At 45.0% G+C, this 15,227-nt stretch overlaps 1 pseudogene; it reads right to left on the bottom strand.

Annotated features, from left to right (window-relative positions):
• Positions 1–14,795: 14,795 nt before the first annotated feature.
• LOC127491408 (U2 spliceosomal RNA) lies at positions 14,796–14,911 on the bottom strand (annotated as a pseudogene).
• Between the last annotated feature and the right edge of the window lie 316 nt (positions 14,912–15,227).

Here is a 15,227-nt window from a genome sequence, read left to right as displayed (position 1 = left end):
AAAGTGAGCTCATCAAGGATTCAGGACACAAAGTCAATACAAAATCAGTTATATTTCTATATATTTGCAATGAACAACGTGAAAGAGAAAATTAGAAGAAAAAAAGACTTCCTTTACAATAGTACAATAGTATATAAAAAAATAAACAGGAATAGATTTAACAAGTGCAAATTTTTTACTTTTTAAACTACAAAGACTTGCTGAAGGAGGTTAAAGGCGAGATGAATAAGTGGAAAGACATTCCTGTGTTCATGGATCAGAAGTCTTAATATTGTCAGTGTGGCAGGGCCGAGGTGCGCCGCTGGGTCTGCGTGTAGTTGTGAGACTGGGGCATGATGGCATTTGTGTGCCAGATTCTACAGATTCAATACAATCTCTGTAAAAACCCCAATTGCATTGCTTGACAGCATGGACAAGCTGATCTTAAAATTCATATGGAAACACAAGGGCCCTAGTCCGGCGCTGCAGCTCACTAGGCTAATCCTCTGCCTGCGGCGCCGGCACTCCAGGTTCCAGTCCCGGTCGGGGCGCCGAATTCTGTCCCGGTTGCTCCTCTTCTAGTCCAGCTCTCTGCTCTAGTCCAGGAAGGCAGTGGAGGATGGCCCAACTGCTTGGGCCCCGCACCCGCATGGGAGACCCAGAGGAAGCACCTGGCTCACAGCAAGCCGGCCGTTGCGGCTATTTGGAGGGTGAACCAACGGAAGGAAGACCTTTCTCTCTGTCTCTCTCACTGTCTAACTCTGCCTGTCCAAAAAAAAAAAAAAAAAAAAAAAAAAAAAAAAAAAAAAAGAAAGAAATACAAGGGAGCTAGAAGAAGAACAACAACAAAATCCTGAAAATGTACAAGAAAAACAAGACAAAGACAAGGCATTTAGCCTAGCAGTTAAGCTGCCTGCATCCCATATCAATGCCCAGCTCCAGCTTTCTCCCAATGCAGACCCTGGAGGCAGCACCCACCCATGTGAGAGACTTCTATTGAGTTCCTAGTGGGCATCTGGGGGAGTGAACCAGCAGATGGGAGTGCTGTTTTGCATGCTCTCTCTCTCTCTCAGACTCTGCCTTCTAAATAAATAATTTTTAAAAAAGATATATGTATTTATTTGAAAGAATTACATAGAGAGAAGGAGAGATGGAGATCTTCCACCTGCTGGTTCATTCCACAAATGGTCACAGGAGCCAGGAGCTTTTCTGGGTTTCCCACAGGGGTGCAGGGGCCCAAGGACCTGGGCCATCTGCTGCTGCTTTCCCAGGCTCATCAGCAGGGCGCTGGATCAGAAGTGGAGAAGCCGAGACTTGAATCAGTGCCTCTATGGGATGCCAGCTTTAACCCCCTGCACCAGGGTGCTGGCCCCTCAAATAATTTTAAGAAAAAACCTTTAAAAAATTGGAAGACTAACACCTTTCTTTGGTAAGATTTTAAAGATTTATTTATTTGAGTGGAAGAGTTACAGAGTGAGAGAATCTTCCATCCAATGGTTCAGTCTCCAAATGGCAGCAACAGCTAGGTATGAGCCAGGCAGAACCAGAAGACAGGAGCTTCAGACAGGTCTCCCATGCAGGTACAGGGGCTCAAGCACTTGGGCCATCTTCCGCTGCTTTCCCAGGTGCATTAGCAGGGAGCAGAGCAGCTGGGACTCAAATCTGCACCCCATGGGGTGCAGCACTACAGGCAGGGGCTTAACCTGTTGTGCCACAGCACTGGCCCTGAAGAGGAAATAAGGCCACAACCAGAGACAGAGAAAGGAAAGCAGGACCCCCCACATCACCTTGCAAAGTGGCTACTTGCAGTTCTCTGGTGAAGCGGCTGCCCACGATTATCCTGTCCAGGGACGGAAGATGTCCTAACCTCTGATTTCTGTGACTACAGTCACAAATCTGTCCTATCAATCTGCCCCAGGTATCTCTTTTTGTAAACATACTGGACCAGCTGGCTATTGGAAGTGTGGTCTCAAGTCATGTGGACCAGTTCCCCCTAAGTAGTCCTAAGTCACGTAGGCTGAAATTTATTAATTTTTCAAAGATTTATTTATTTGAAAGTCAGAGTTACACACAGAGAGAAGGAGAGACACAGATTGAGAGAGAGAGGTCTTCCATCCACTGGTTTACTCCCCAATTGGTCGAAATAGCCAGAGCTGTGCTGATCTGGTGGCAGGAGCCAGGTGCTTCTCCTGGTCTCCCAGGGGGTGCAGGGCCCAAGCACTTGGGCCATCCTCCACTGCACTCCCTGGCCACAGCAGAGAGCTGGACTGGAAGAGGGGCAACCGGGACAGAATCCAGCGCCCCAACCAGGACTAGAACCCAGTGTGCCATCGCCACAAGGCGGAGGATTGGCCTATTGAGCCGCAGCGCCAGCCTGGGAGCTTCTTTTTAAAAAAATTTTTTTTTATTTATTTATTAGGTAGAGTTACAGAACATGAGAGGAAGATACAGATCTTCTGTCCATTGGGTCACTCCCTAAATGCGCCGATCCGAAGCCAGGAGCTTCTTCCTGGCCTCCCATGCAGGTGCAGGGGCCCAAGGACTTGGGCCATCTTCTACTGCTATCCCAGGCCACAGTAGAGAGCTGGGTTGGAAGAGGAGCAGCTGGTACTAGAACTGGCACCCATATGGGATGCCAGTGCCGCGGTTAAGGATTAACCTTCTGTGCCACAGCGCTGGCCCCAGAGCCAGGAGCTTCTTCTGGGTCTCCCATGCAGGGGCAGTGACCCAAGGGCTTGGGCCATCTTCTACTGCTTTCCCAGGCCACAGCAGAGCTGGATCGGAAGTGGAGCAGCTGGGACTTGAACCAGCGCCCATTTGCTGGCACTGCAGGCAGCGGCTTAACCTGCTATGCCACAGCGCCAGCCCCATAGGCTGCAATTTAAACCCGCCTATGCAGTAATGGTTAAGGCATGATGCTAATGAACTCATAAATATAGGAAAAAAAAAACAGAGATTGAGGCTCAGTGTTAGGAGATGATTCCAGTGAGCCCGCTGGTGTTAATGAACTGTTTCCGACCCTCCACTCAGCCTCTGGTACCTGTTTGAACGAGAATTTCCCAACCCCAGGTTACTATAATACAGTCCAACACCTTTTTTAAAAAAAGTATTTTATTTACTTATTTGAGAGGTAGAATTACAAAGAGAGAGAGAGACAAAGAGAAAGGTCTTCTATCTGCTGGTTCACTCCCAAATGGCTGCAATGGCCAGAGCTGGGCTGAACCGAAGTCAGGAGCCAGGAGCTTCTTCCGGGTCTCCCATGTGGGTACAGGGGCCCAAGGCCATCTTTTACTGCCCTCCCAGGCCCTAAGCAGAGAGCTGGATATGAAGTGGAGCAGCTGAGACACGAATCGGTGCCCATATGGGATGCCCATGCTGCAGGCGGAGGCTTAGCCAACTATGCCAAGCACCAGCTCCCCACTAATACTTTTAAATTCAAATGTACCACAAAGGTAATCAATAATATGGTACCAGCATACAAATAGACATAGCAATTAATGAAATATAATAGAAAGCTCAGAAATAAATGCTAAAATTTATAATCAGTTGCTTTAAAAATAATTAATTAATTATTTGAAAGGCAGAGTTACAGAGAAAGAAATCTTCCACTTCTGGTCTTCCATCCCCAAATGACTGCAACAGCCAAGGCTAGACCAAGCCAAAGCCAGGAGACAGGAACTCCATCTAAGTCTCTTATGTGGGTGGTAGGGGCCCACGCACTCGGGCACCTCCCACCGCCTTTCCAAGTGCATTAGCAGAGAGCTAGATCAGAAGTGGAGCAGCTGGGCACCTGTATGGGATGTCGAGATCACCAGCAGTATCTTAATCTGGTGTACCACAATGCAGCCCCCAATTAAATACTTTTTTAAAAGATTTATTTTTATTTATCTGAGAAGAGTTTAAAAAAATCCATGGGGAAGTCATACTGCTTATCAGCAAATTATGTTGGGACAATTGGATGTTCACATCCAAAAGAATGAAATTGTACCCCTACTTTCTACTCACATATTTACCTCAAAACTGATCAATTATATGTAAGAACTAAAAAGTATAAAACATGTAGAAGAAAACATCTGTAAATCTTTGAGACATTGTATTAGACAATAGTTTACTACATATAACATCAAAAGCACAAGTGGGATCAGGCGTTGTAGTGTAGTGGGTAAAGCCACCGCCTGTGACGCCAGCATCCCATATGGGCGTGAAGAGTTAAAATTGTATATGTGCGGGTGTAAAAAGTTAAGCTTAAGCTTACAGGTTTAAACCTTCCTGGTGCAGCTGTAAAAATAAGACAGAGTGAAGTAACACCTTGGCAGTAGGGACTCCATTTTGGAGCACTTGAGACTCCATTCTGAGAAAGCACCCCCCCACCGTGAGACTCTGGTCTGAAACTATGATCTCAAATAGTCGGACAATAGCAGCGCACTACATCACCCTTGGCAGAGCACAAAAACACCTAGCATGATTGCTCAAGCTTAAAAGTAGAAAGGTTGCACCTGGGTTACCTGGGCTAATAATGAAGATGTGATTTGTCTGTGTCTTACATTAATGTCAAGTCCTAATTGCTAATTGTAATATTGTAACTGGTATTGTCAAGATTATAATAAATATTAATTTCACTTAGGTTTTAGGTTATGTTGACCCCAGTAACCATATACTCTCTTTTGATTTTATGTACTCTCTTTTGATTTTAGCAACTGTGTATAGCAACCATGCATAGCAACCATGTATTCCCCCCTTCCCGGTTTTGTGGTTTTTGCCTTTATAAACCCTAACCTTTGGTTATTTGGGGCTGCTCTGTTCAGGTATGATCAGACAGCCCCAGCATGCTGGATAATCAATAAATCTTTAACCCTCTGCTGGTTGCATGAGAGAAAAGTCTCTTGGAGTCGTTCCTCGGGCGGTGGGCTTTTTCTGACTCTAACAGGCTCCAGTTTGAGTCTTGGTTACTCTACTTCCCACTCAGCTCCCTGCCAACGTGCCTTGGAAAGCAGTGGAAGATGACTCAAGTGCTTGGGTCCCTGCACCCACGTAGGAAACCAGGAAGAAGCTACTGGTTCCAGATTTCAGATTGGCCCAACCCTAGCTGTTGCGGCCATCTGGGGAGTGAACCAGTGGATGGGAGATCTATGCCTCTCAGTCTCTGTCTCTCTCTCTCCCCCTCTGTGACTGTGCCTTTCAAATAAATAAAGACAAATTTCTTAAAAAAAAAAAAAAAAAAGCAGGACCAGTGCTGTGGTGTAGCGGGTTAAGCCGCTGTCTATAGCGCCAGCATTCCATATGGGTGCCAGTTTGAACCCCAGCTTCTGATTTGGTTCCCTGTTAGGGCATATGTGAAGCCAGTGGAAGGATGGCTCAACTCCTTGGGCCCCTGCACCCATGTGGGAGATCCTGATGAACCTCCTGGCCCCTGGCTTCAGCCTGTCCCAGCCCTGGTTGTTGCAGCTATTTGGAGAGTGAACCAGCAGATGGAATATCTCTCTCTCCTCTCCCTCCTTCTCCCCCCACCCTGGCTATAGCTCTGAGTTTCAAATAAATATATATTAAAAACAGAAAACAAAACATAAGTGATGGGTGGTATTTGGCCAAGCAGTCAAGATGCTGGTTAGATGCTTATCCCCCATATCCAAGTGCCTCAGTTTGATACCCAATTCTGGCTCCTGATTCCAGCTTCTGGCTGGTTGCAGACAGTGGGAAAGCTCAAGTAACTAGGTTCCTGCCATTCATATGAGTGGCCTGAATTAAGTTTCTAGCTCCTGGCTTCAGCCTCAGACAGCCCCAGCAGTCTCTGGAGAATGAATGGGAAATATTTATCTTTCTGTCTCTCTCGCTCCCCTGATTCCTCCTCTCTCCTTGTCAAATAAATACATAAAAAATTAAAGGTTTACTTATGTATTTGAAAGGCAGAGTTACAGAGATAGAGATAGAGATAGAGGGGCTGGCGCCGTGGCTCAATAGGCTAATCCTCTGCCTTGTGGCGCCGGCACACCAGGTTCTAGTCCCGGTCGGGGCGCTGGCTTCTGTCCCGGTTGCCCCTCTTCCAGGCCAGCTCTCTGCTGTGGCCAGGGAGTGCAGTGGAGGATGGCCCAAGTGCTTGGGCCCTGCACCCCATGGGAGACCAGGAGAAGTACCTGGCTCCTGCCATCGGATCAGCGCGGTGCGTGGCGGCCACTGGAGGGTGAACCAACGGCAAAGGAAGACCTTTTTCTCTGTCTCTCTCTCTCACTGTCCACTCTGCCTGTCAAAAAAACAAACAACAACAACAACAACAACAAAAAAAAAACAAAAAAAAAACAACTGCATAGAGGCCAGTGTTGTGGCCCAGCTCGTTAAGCTGCCGCCTATGATACTGGCATCGATATGAGCACCAATTTGAGTCCCAGATGCTCCACTTCTTATCCAGCTCCCTCTAATGCACCTGGGAAAACAGCAGAAGATGGTCCAAGTTCTTGGGGCCATGCCACCCATGTGGGAGACCTGCAAGGAGTTTCAGGCTCCTGGCTTTAGCCTGGCCCAATCCCAGTTGTTGCAGAAGCACCTGGCTCCTGGATACAGCCTGGCCTAGCCCCAGCCATTGTGGGAATTTGGGGAGTGAAGCAGCAGATGGAAGATCTCTGTCTCTCCATCTCTCCCTAACTCTGCCTTTAAAATAAGTAAATCTTCACAAAAATAAAACCTGCATGTATCTCAAAATTCTTTTGAAACAATAGCAATATCTTTTAATTAAATTTTTCGTGAACATTTTGGGCTACTCTTTTATATAAACTACAAACAATTATATAAAAATAACAACAATGATGACAACATTCAGGAGGTGGTTGGCTCTGGCTTAGAAGGCAGGGGAGTGAGATGGCTAACAATAAAAAAAAAAAGCTAGATGTAAATTACTGTCAAGATCCTGGTTATGAGGCCAGTGCCATGGCGCAGTAGGTTAATCCTCCGCCTGCAGTGCCAGCATCCCGTATGGGCACCGGTTCTAGTTCCAGGTGCTCCTCTTCCAATCCAGCTCTCTGCTGTGGCCTGGAAAAGCAGTAAAGGATGGCCCAGGTCCTTGGGCCCCTGTACCTGCATGGGAGACTGGGAGGAGGCACCAGGTTCCTGGCTTCGGATCGGCGCAGCTCCGGCTGTTGCAGTCATTTGGGGAGGCTCCATTGGAAGGGAGACCTTTCTCTCTGTCTCTCTCTCTCAGTCTGTAATTACCTCTCAAATAAATAAATAAAAAATTTTTCAAAAAAAAGATCCTGGAGCCGGCGCCGTGCTCACTAGGCTGATCCTCCACCTTGCGGCGCCGGCACACCGGGTTCTAGTCCCGGTTGGGGCACCGGATTCTGTCCCGGTTGCCCCTCTTCCAGGCCAGCTCTCTGCTGTGGCCAGGGAGTGCAGTGGAGGATGGCCCAGGTGCTTGGGTCCCTGCACCCCATGGGAGACCAGGAGAAGCACCTGGCTCCTGCCATTGGATCAGCGCGGTGCGCCGGCTGCAGCGGCGGCCATTGGAGGGTGAACCAACGGCAAAGGAAGACCTTTCTCTCTGTCTCTCTCTCTCACTGTCCACTCTGCCTGTCAAAAAAAAAAAAAAAAAAGATCCTGGTTATATTATTGAATGCACATTACATTATTAGGAAGAAACAAACTTGTTTGAAGACAGCCATGTATGGATGAGACATATAAATAAGAAAATATATAATTCTTTATGCATTCCACAAAGGAAATAAATATTACTAAATAAGTAGGTAAAAGTTCAAGTTAAATAAAATGCATAATCTCATAACATGAATTTTTAAAATATTTTAGTGAACAGAATTGTATTTAATACTTCACATTAATCTAAGAAATCTTAAATTCCCAAATCATAATTTTTTAAAGATTGATTTATTTGAAAGGCAGAGTCACACAGCAGCAGAGGCAGAGAGAGAGAGAGAGAGATCTTTCATCAGCGGGTTCACTTCCCAAATAGCCACAATGGCAAGAGCTAGGCTGATCTGCAGCCAGGAACCAGGAGCTTCTTCCAGGTCCCCCATGAGGGGGCAGGACTTGGACCATCTTCTGCTACCTTCCCAGGCACACAGGCAGGGAGCTGGATTGGAAGTGGAGCAGCCAGGACTTGAACCAGTACCCATATGGGATGCTGGCACTGCAAGAGGTGGCCTTATCTGCTATGCCACAGAGCCAGCCCCCTCAAATCATAAATTTTTAAAAATAATAATTTTAAGAATTTAAGCTTTGTAGATATAAAGGAATACAGTTTATCACTGTTGATTCCATATACACTGAACCATGCCATCATAACCCAAACTACATGGACATCTTTTTCCAAGGGAAATTTTATTTTATGTTTTAAGAGATTTTATTTATTTGAAAAGCAGAATTACAGAGAGAGAGTAAGAGACACATAAACAAACATGCAGAGAGAGGGAGGGTGGGAGAGATAAACAGAGAGAGAGAAAGAGAATCTTCTAACCACTGGTTCACTCCCCAAATGGCTGCAATGGCTGGGGCTGGGCCAAACTAAAACCAAGAGCCAGGGCTTCATAGAGGTAGCCCATGTGGGTGCAGGGGCCCAAGAATTTGGACTATCTTCCACTGATTTCCCAGGTGCATTAGCAATAAGCTGAATGTGAAGTGGAGTAGCCAGACATGAACCAGGCTCATATAGATGCCAGTGTTGCAGATGGTGGCTTAACCTGCTTGGGCCACATCACTGGCTCCCCAAGGAAAATTTTAACTGCATATAATGTGGAAAAATAAAATTAAATTGATTATTTATTATGGATTTTTTATAATTTCCACTTACCAAAGCATTACGTTAAATGTTATAAAGTTTGGAATCACCATTGTGGTAGAGCAGGTTGAGCCACAGCTGCGACACCAGCATTCCAAATGAATAGCTGCTTGGAGTCCTGGCTGCTCCACTTCTGATCCAGCTCCCTGCTAATGTACCTGGGAGAGCATCAGAAGATGACCTGAGTATGTTGACTCCTGCCAACCTCATGGGAAGCCTTGATGGAGTTCCAGGCTCCAGGCTTTGACCTGGCCCAGCCCTGGCCACAGTGGCCATTTGAGGAGTGAACCAACAGAGGAAGGATGGAAGCTCTCTTGTCTCCCTCTCTATAGCACTTTCAAATAAATAAATAAACCTTTAAAAATAAAACAATGTGTAAATATTGAGATCAATATCTTTTAGATTTTATAACTATAAAGCCCAAAAGAATTTATCACCTTATAATCAGTACCCTAATAAAATATATTATACTTTCAGACACTATTAGCATATTTTAAGTATCATGAAGTATTATGTTAGAGAGCACTGCTATATCAGTAGGTATGAGAAGGCAAGAAAGATAAGAATCATCAAAGAAATTTCAAGACATATATGTATTAATGGATATCTACTCAATGTCAACTGTACATTCATTTGGGATATTCTGAATTTAAAACAAATAAAAATATAGTCCCATAAGTGGTTAAAATAATTTGAAAAATTTTATGAAGAATCATGTCTTTATTTCCAAATATTAACTATATATTCAAAATATACATATCTTTACTTCCAAGTACAAAGTTATTGAAAAGTGTAAGCCAACATTGCTGGAACATGAGGACAGAAATAGATGTGGTGATACAACTGATAGTATTTTATTTTACTACTTTTTAAGATTTATTTATTTATTTATTTGAAAGGCAGAGTTAGAGAGAGAAGAGACAGAGATCTTCTTTCTGCTGGTTCACTCCCCAGGCCAAAGCCAGGAGCCAGGAGCTTCTTCCATGTCTCCTAACTGCATGCAGGGGCTCAAGCACTTGGGCCATCTGCTGCTGCTTTCCCAGGCACAAAAGCAGGAAGATGGAGTGGAAGTGGAGCAGCTGGGTTTTGAACCAGCAACCATATGGGATGCTGGTGCTGCAAATGGCAGATTTACCCGCTGTGTCACAGCACCAGCCCCGAGCATAAATACTGAGTTAAAGGAAAAGTCCATCCCAAAACATTAACCTAAACCACATTACACTGAAGGGGTTATACACTTTTATTAAGTTTCTACACTACAATGGCAGGTTTGGGTACTCATAACAGAAATAGTATGTCTCACAAAGACTAAAGTATTCACTATCCAACCCTTTGCAGGAAAAATTTGCACAGTGTTGTTCTAGAAGGTTTGGCATTTTTTTCTTGGTCACTCTTAAAATTTCAGTTGTGTAAATATATAGCTAAAGAATAGGAAACACAATATAAAAATATATCTGATTGAGGGCCAGCGCTGTGGCGCAGCAGGTTAATGCCCTAGCCTGAAGGGCTGGCATCCCATATGGGTGCCAGTTCTAGTCCTGGCTGCTCCACTTCTGATCCAGCTCTCTGCTATGGCCTGGGAAAGCAGCAGAAGATGGACCAAGTCCTCGGGCCCCTGCACCCGCATGGGAGACCAGAAAGAAGCTCCTGGCTCCTGTCTTTGGATCGGCACAGCTCTGGCCGTTGCAGCAAATTGGGGAGTGAGCCATCGGATGGAAGACCTCTCTTTCTGCCTCTCCTCTCCGTGTAACTCTTTCAAATAAATAAATAAATCTTTAAAAATAAATTATACATATATATATCCGATTCTTGGGGTTCGCACTGTGGCACAGTGGGTTAAGCCACTGTCTGTGGCACCGGCATCCCGTATGGGCACCAGTTCAAGTCCTGGTTGCTCTACTTCCAATCCAGTTCCCTACTAATGAGCCTGGGAAAACAGTGGAGGACGGCACAAGTGCTTGGGCCCCTGCACACACTAGAGATCCCAAAGAAAATAAGTTTTTTGTTTTTGTTTATTTTCATCTACTTGAAAGCTGGAAAGAGAAACCTTCCTTCCTCTGATTCACTTCCCAGGTGCTCTGAAGAGCTGGCGCTGGGCCAGGCCAAAATCAGGAGCCCAGAACTTAATTCAGGGATTCAAGTGCTTGAACCATCTCCTGCTGCCTCCAGAATGTGTTAGCAGGAAGCTGGGTTAGAAGAGAGCAACTGGGAGTTGAAATAGCACCACGTAGTGGATGTGAGCACCCAGCTTTACAGGTTGGTTTGTTGTTTATGCTGTTGTTTTTTAAGATTTATTTATTTACTTGAAAGTCAGAGTTAGAGAGAGAGAGAGAAAGTCTTCCATCCGCTGGTTCACTCCCCAACTGGCCACAACAGCTGGAGCTGTGCCAATTCAAAGCCAGGAGCTTCTTCCGGGTCTGCCATGTGGGTGCAGGGGCCCATGGACTTGGGTCATCTTCTACTGCTTTCCCAGGCCATAGCAGAGAGCTGGATCGGAAGTGGAGCTGCGGAGACTGAACCCAAATGGGATGCCAGCACTGAAGGTGGCAGCTTTACCAGCTAAGTCACAGTGCTGGCCCATGGTTTGTTTTTTAATCTTTACACTTAAAAGATTAGACAACTTGGCTGGTGCCGCGGCTCAATAGGTTAATCCTCCGCCTGTGGCGACGGCAGCCCGGCTTCTAGTCCTGGTCGGGACGCCGGATTCTGTCCCGGTTGCTCCTCTTCCAGCCCAGCTCTCTGCTGTGGCCCGGGAAGGCAGTGGAGGATGGCCCAAGTGCTTGGGCCCTGGACCCGCATGGGAGACCAGGAGAAGCACCTGGCTCCTGCCTTCGGATCAACGCAGTGCAGCACACCGGCCGTAGCGGCCACTGGGGGGGAACCAACAGAAAAAGGAAGCCCTTTCTCTCTCTCTCTCTCTCTCTCACTGTCCACTCTACCCGTAAAAAAAAAAAAAAAAAAAAAAAAAAAAAAGGTTAGACAACTTGTCTCTGGAGAAATTTGATTGGAAATTGTCTTGTGCTATTTTCCCCCATACTCACTCCCCCAGTCTCCTTGGGTGTCAAGGACTTTGCTCTTTTGAAAGCTTCTCCTGTGAACTTTGTGCACACCCACTGCTCCAGTGTCTACAAAAGTAACCCAACAGGCCATTGGCTATGTGCACAGCTGATTGATCTTTGGCTTCCACAGGGTTTATCTTTTTTTTTTTTTAAACCAAAAAAAAAAAAAAATCAGAACAGCCATTTAAAATCAGGAAGTATCTATAACACATTTAAAATGTAAGATGAGCACTTGGCCTCACAGTTAGGGTGAAGTTTTAGATCCCACCTCCCATACTGGAGTGCCTGGGTTCAATTCCCAAATCCAGCTCCAAATTCCAGCTTCCTGCCAACGCAGGCCCTGAGAAGCAGCAGGTGATGGCTCAGTGGTTGGGTCCCTGCCACCCACGTGGGAGACCCAGATTGAGTTCCTGGCTCCTGGCTTTGGCCCAGCCCAGTCCTGGCTATTATGGACATTTGTGAAATGAACCAGCATATAGAAGCTCTCTTGCTGTCTCTCTCAAAAAGGTTTTTATCAAAATACACATTTCTGGATATTCTCAGAGTCAGCAGAATGCAAAATGGAACCTGTATTTCCACATAACATCACAACTAGCTAGAACTGGGCACTGAGCATTCTCTTCAGGTATTGTCCCAATCAGGGTCATTTTCATTATTCTCTTAATAGAAACAGTATGTTAATTTTTAGGGTGCATCCATTAATCTTCATAGCCGACAACTAAGAATAGTTTTCTTGTGTCATACCAATGCATTTCTGACAATATATTGGAATGGTACTAGGTGTCATTTCTACATAATTGAAACAATTCAGGGCTGGTGATGTGGAGTGGTGGGTAAAGCTGCCTCCTGCTGTGCTGGCAACCCATAACAGTGCTGGTACACGTCTTGGCTGTTCCACTTCCAATTCAGCTTTCTGCTATGGCCTGGGAAAACAGCAGAAGATGGCCCAGGTTGTTGGGCCCCCACATCCTTGTGAGAAACCCAGAAAAAGTTCCCGGCTCCGGGCTTCAGATCAGCCCAGCTATGGCCATTGTGGCTACTTGGGGAGTGAACCAGCAGATGGAAAACCTCTCTCTCTCTCTCTCTCCTCTCCCCCACCCCCCGCCTCTGCTTCTCTGTAACTCTGCTTCCAAACAAATAAAGCAATCTTTAAAAGAAAAAATTCCTCACAAGCTTCGTAAAGTTTTCCTTAAAAAGGAATTGAGTTCAGTGCTTTGTCAGTAATAGACAATTGATCCCACAGTTTTTTCCTGTATGGTGTTTTTTTTTTTTTTTAATCAGTACTGGTAACACGGTATTTTCCTAAAAATCCCTCTGTTTTAGGTTTTCAAATGCATCAGGAATTGTATTCAGTAGAACATTTTAAAACTCTAACTATAAGGTATCTTTCTATCCATTTTTCAAACATAATGCTGTTTGCCTTTCCACGATTTCTATTCAGGATAACCAATGTTTTGTCTATATTCTGGATTATTTTTACCGTAGGTATTACAGGATGTTGCAAAAAGGACGCCAATCTGAATGAAATTCTTCCTACATATTATCCTCACTACTTTCCCACCAACATCCAGGATTGTATTTATTTATTTATTTTTTTGACAGGCAGAGTGGACAGTGAGAGAGAGAGACAGAGAGAAAGGGCTTCCTTTGCCGTTGGTTCACCCTCCAATGGTCGCCGCGGCCAGCGCGCTGCGGCCAGTGCACCACGCTGATCCGATGGCAGGAGCCAGGTACTTATCCTGGTCTCCCATGGGGTGCAGGGCCCAAGTACTTGGGCCATCCTCCACTGCACTTCCTAGGATTGTTATTATTATTTTAAAAGAGCATTTATTTTGAAAGTCATTTAGAGAGAGAGAGAGAGAAAGAATCATGTACCCACTGGGTCACTCCCCAGATGGCCACAATGGCCAGGCCAAAACCAGGAGCCCGGAGCTTCATCTGGGTCTCCCACAGGGTTAGCAGGGGCTTGATCACTTGGGCCATCCTGTGGTACTTTTCTTAGGCTGCTAGCAGAGAGCTGGATCGGAAGTGGAGCAGTCAGGACACGAACTGGTGCCCATATGGGATGCCGGTGTCATAGGCAATGCCTTTACCTGCTACATCACAATGCTGGCCCCCTAACATCCAGGATTATTAATTTCATGTTCAATAGGAAATAAGTATTGATAGAAACTTTTCCTAATCCATTACTCTCAAAGAGTTTTTCTTTAAATAAATACTTTGTCTAATAGTGAGTAATCTGCAGAAAGTCATAAAACCTTTCAACAAATAATACTGATGACAATGATGACTGTCACAATGACTAATATTCAGTAATTATGTATTTATTATACGGCAGACACAATTCTAAGCACTGGTCTGTTAACTCATTTAGTCCTGACAAAACATTATGAGGTAGGTATTATAATTATCTCCACTTTATAATAATCATCAAGACATTTATCCATAAAACAAAGAAAAATGATCAGAAAGGCTAAGTAAAAAAATTGATGACTATCGTTTGGAAAGGGAAATAGGTATAAGAATGGCAATCTAAAAGAATGTCTGTCTCTTATAATCTTTACATTTTTAATAAGGAAAATGTATTCACTTTTTTTTTTTTTTTTTTTGACAGGCAGAGTGGACAGTGAGAGAGAGAGACAGAGAAAAAGGTCTTCCTTTTCCATTGGTTCACTCTCCAATGGCCGCCGCGGCTGGCGCGCTGCGGCCGGCACACTGCCCTGATCCCAAGGCAGGAGCCAGGTGCTTCTCCTGGTCTCCCATGGGGTGCAGGGCCCAAGCACCTGGGCCATCCTCCACTGCACTCCCTGGCCACAGCAGAGAGCTGGCCTGGAAGAGGGGCAACCAGGACAGAATCCGGTGCCCCGACCGGGACTAGAACCCGGTGTGCCGGCACCGCAAGGTGGAAGATTAGCCTATTGAGCCACAGCGCCGGCCTCATTTATTATTTTTGTAATTCAAGCAGAAGACATGATTCGAAGATGTGCCTAGGGAGAACAACTATCAAGGACATGTAATTACTACTTGACATGTATTATTAAACTGATGAGAACAGATACCCAACTTGATCTTAGCCAACAGGCCGAGAAGCTATTGGCATGTATTACGGCAAAATACTGGAGGAAACTTCAGTGTTCATCAATAGGGATTCGATAAAACTATATCATGGTGGTACAATGAAACAGCTTGAAGATATTAAAAGATCTGTTTACTGAGTGCACAGTTGTTCATATACATATATGAAAACTTTAAATTTATAAAGAGCAAATCTTTAAAAATAAAAAAGGGCATACTTCTTGCAGATATTAAACAAACCATTATGTAAGCAGATGATTTCTATAGTCACATAAACTTTTAGATTAAAATATTAAGCATATAACAATTACAGACAACATATGGAGAAAAAGAAA

This window comes from Oryctolagus cuniculus, chromosome 18, assembly GCF_964237555.1.
Source record: "Oryctolagus cuniculus chromosome 18, mOryCun1.1, whole genome shotgun sequence".
Lineage (NCBI taxonomy): Eukaryota > Metazoa > Chordata > Mammalia > Lagomorpha > Leporidae > Oryctolagus > Oryctolagus cuniculus.
Note: the sequence above shows the minus strand (reverse complement) of the source record. Positions and strands in the feature narration are given on the sequence as shown.